Source organism: Gavialis gangeticus, unplaced genomic scaffold (assembly GCF_001723915.1).
Source record: "Gavialis gangeticus isolate Ggan-Ray unplaced genomic scaffold, GavGan_comp1, whole genome shotgun sequence".
NCBI classification, from domain to species: Eukaryota; Metazoa; Chordata; order Crocodylia; family Gavialidae; genus Gavialis; species Gavialis gangeticus.
The window spans coordinates 57,941,804-57,946,063 of record NW_017729030.1 but is presented as its reverse complement, the minus strand read 5'-3'; positions in this window follow the sequence as shown (position 1 = coordinate 57,946,063).

Sequence of the window (4,260 nt, the reverse complement as noted above, 5' to 3'; positions counted from 1 at the left end):
AACTACTTCACAGTTAGGGCGGCTAGGAGCTGGAACCAACTTCCAAGGGAAGTGGTGCTGGCCCCTACCCTGGGGGTCTTTAAGAAGAGGCTGGATGCCTACCTGGCTGGACTCATTTGAGTCCCGTTTCTCTTTTTGGGGTTTTTTGTTGTTCTCCCGCCCTGGCGGGGGGTCGGGCTAGAAGATCTACTAGGTTCCTTCTGACCCTTAATCTATGAATCTATGAATTGCCAGCACGACCAGCAAGCTCATTTCCAAATGCAGGAATGTGGCAGACTACTTCCGCCAGAGCATCAAGGGAGGCAAGTTGCTGTGGGAAAAACACGCAGACCTAAACATCCCACAGCATAAAATCATGTAGGATGTGGAGACTCAGTGGAACTCAACATACCTGATGTTTGAGAGGCTGGTGGAGTAACAAAAGGCCATTCATGAGGTGGCCTTGCTCAGGGAGACTGGGATTAGTGGCCCCCTTAAAAGAGCTGAGTGAGATACCATCTCCCAGATCTTGGTGATCCTTAAGCTCTTCCTTGAGGGCACTGAGACCCTCAGCACTGGTGATGCCCTCCTTAGTCAAGTGATCCATGTAGTGAGGGAACTTTAGAACCAAATGGGTAAGTTTCAGGGGATCAATATTCATGGCTGGGGCAAGCCAGTGTCACCAGATGTGCAGACACTGGTGAGGTGGTTGAAAGAGGGCATCAGGAAATGGCTTGTTCCCCTGTAGTCCAGGAAATGGCTGCCATGTGTGACATGAGGCTGAAGGGGAGTGTCAGCATATGTGACAGCAAGACCCTGGGTCAGTGGAAGGAAGTTCTGGTGAAGAGAGTCAGGGAGGCAGAAGGGCAGAGGCGGGGGGATGTGGAAGAGGGGGATCCACAGCACACCATATGCCAGTCAGTCTCCTCCTCCACCACAGGCACTGCCAATATGAGCCAAGGGCATGGCTTCTATGATGGGGTCCAGCGGCACCAGACCCCACCATCAGGCAGGTAGTGCTCAGGCCTTGGTGGCTGCTATTTCACTGAAGATGTGGAGCCACTGTTGTGTGACCCCTTGGCCTACTGAACAAGCTGCAGCCAGCTGTGGATGTAACTGGCCATGGCTGTCTGGGAATATCTGTCCTGTCTATCGACCAGTGTTCCAAGTGAAAGGGTGTTCATCATTGCTGGTGATGTACTGACACCACACCTCACCTCCTTGGATTCCAGTTTGGTGGAGCAGCTGGTGTTCTTCAATGTAAATATCTCATTGCTGGGGTTCCCCAGCTCCAGGTGCATCCATCCTCACTCCATCTGCATCTACTTCCTTTTGATTTTTGGTTTCTGAACCATATAATGCCCCAATTTCAGAGCTGGAGGGGGTATTCACTGCATCACCAGCCAGCAGGGGAAGAACATGTCCCTGCTGAGCTCCCATGCCAGGATGAACATGGAGGTATGGACAGGGGTTACAGGGAAGGAGGAGACCCCAGGTCCTGGGCATGACCACTAAAGCTGCACCCTGCCAGGGTCAGGAGGCCTGGTGGGACTGCTGGTAGCATGGCAGCCCCAGGAAATGCCAGGACTGAGAATCTCCCTGGTGAAAGGTGGGTAGGAGGCATCATAACCTCCAGCCATCATATGCATGCACAGTCTGCTGGAGAAAGCCCAGACCCATTACATCTTTGAGAGGCCTGAGGTTTGCTGGTTGCAGTGGAGTTGTGAGGCTCCAGGTGAGCTCAGCTTTAGCTGCCTGGGATTCCAGCTTTTGGGTTGAAAAACCTACTGGACACAGTGACTTTTTACTTAATATTGCCCAATAAACTTAAAGATGTAAGCAATTTAAATCTTTATGGAAAAAAAAGGAATGGTGTAAACACAAGAAAAAATTTCCTTTAGAGCAAAGGTATCAAACATTCTGGCCCAGATAGGCCCACAAACTGGCTGCACATGCTGGATTCCATGCACATGGCTACTTGAGTGCAGGCATCACAAGTGCAGGTAGCACTTTGTGCTGTGTGCCACACGCACATCAGAACCATTCCTACATGCTGTGCAATGCACACATCAGAAACAGCCAAATTCACCATGGAGCACATGCTGGATTCAGCCCCATGTGCTACGTGCAGTATGCACTGGATTTGACCCTATATGTTGTATGTGCACTAGATCTAGCCCTGCAGACCTCATGCATGCAGCCAGTGTGGCAGCACGAGGGTCCAGTCTAAGATTCATTGGAAGCACAGTGATCCAAATGATGGAGTTCCTCATCTTTGACACCCCTGCTTTACAGAAAGAGTGCCTGTGCAGTATCATACAGACTGTGACTATGAAAGAGTCCTTTGGAAGTTTAAATACAGAAATCTTACAATCACCATTCAAAAGCAGGAAACAATGCAGAAGAAATACACTAGAGAAAGTGTTGCCTAGCCCATTGTAACATTAGCATTTGCAATTCCATTGTGCAACATTAGCAATTTTCTACTGAATGATAGAATAGCCACATTTTTTTCCTCCAGTAACATGCTCTAAAAGCCACAACATCATTAAAGTGTGATTATGGGGAAAAAAGCAACTGTGTAAAAATGGCATCTGCTTAATGAATATGTTCCCTCTGTGCCTTTAAGTCATACAAGTTTATTTTAGTGACACTGATATGCTGCAGGGCTACAAATGGCTACTCTCTACCTGAACCATCATAATGCTTTCCTTATTTTTTCTGATTATTAATTTTACTGTTTAGTGGTACTAAAGTAGCCCCTGAAAAACCTCAATTAAATCAGGATACTCATTGTGCTAGACATTGTGTAAATATATTGTAAGAGACAATTCCTGGGCAGAAGACCTTGCATGCTAAAAATACAGAGCCAACAAAAGTGGAAAGGATAAGTGAGGCACTGACAAAGGGAAATGAATTTGCCTGAGGTAAGGTGCAGATCAGTGGTAGAACCAATCAGGAAAAGTCAGATGCCAAACTCTGTTTTATGTCTTTCAAAATCCCCCCTACCCGCCCCCCCCCAAATAATAATAAGTGTTGCAGAGAGCCTGTTAAACAGCAAAATTCAGAAAAGAAGATTTATGCACAAGCAGTTATCTCATGAATACTTTTTGAGGATGGCTCCTGATCAAGCAATAGGCTGAAAGGTGTTTGCAGGAAAGATTAGTAAAACAATGACAAATACATACAAATTCATTAAAAAAAAAACCAAAAAAACCCCCCATAATTTCTTTGCTGATTATTTGGGAACAGAGGAAAAGGATTGATAGTCCATGCAAGGTACTTGTTACAACTTTACCCACCTTTCATAATGCCAAAAAGCACTTAGAATTATACAAAATTAGGGTTGCAAGAGATCTCAGGAAGTCATCTAGTCCAATGCCCTAAGGACCATCCCCAACTATATCATCTTAGCCAAGGATTTGTCTACCTGGGTCTTAAAAACCTTTAAGGATGGAGATTCAACAATATCTCTGGGTAATCTGTTCTAGTGCTTTACTACCCTCCTTGTGAAAACGTTTTTTTTTTTTTCTTAATATCAACCCTAAACTTTCCTTGCTGCAACTTGAGACCATTGCTCCTTGTTCTGTTATCTGTCATCACTGAGAACAGTCTAGCTCCATCCTCTTTGGAACCACTCTTCAAGTACTTGAAGACTGCTGTTAAATCTCACCTCAGTCTTCTCTTCTCCAACTAAATCAGGCCAATTCCCTCAGCTTCTTCCCATAAATCCTGTTCCCTGTCCCTTCAACCATTTTTTGGGAATCGCTTTCCTTGATCTACTGGCAATGTTCCTACTAATGTAGCCCAGCATGCTGTTAGCCTTCTTCACACACTGTTGGCACATAGTTTATTGTCCACTGTAACCTTCAGGTCCTTTTTTGCAAAGCTGCTGCTTACCCAGTCAGTCCCCAGTTTGTACCAGTGCATGGGATTATTCTGTCCTAAGTGCAGGACTTTGCACTTGCCCTTACTGAACTTCATGATATTTATTTTACTCCAATCCTCTAAGTTGTCTAGGTCTCTTGGAGTCCTAGCCTGACCCTCCAGCATATCTAATACTCCCCCAGCTTAGTGTCATCTGCTGAAGCTGCACTCCATCCCATCTTCCAGATAGTTGGTGAAGATATTGAACAAAACTGATCCTAGGACTGACCCTGGGGCAATCCACTTGATATTGGCTGCCAACGAGACATTGAACCATTGATTAGAACTATTTGAACTGTCAGTTCTTCCAGTTTTCTGTCCTTCTTACAGTCCATTCATCCAACCCATACTTCA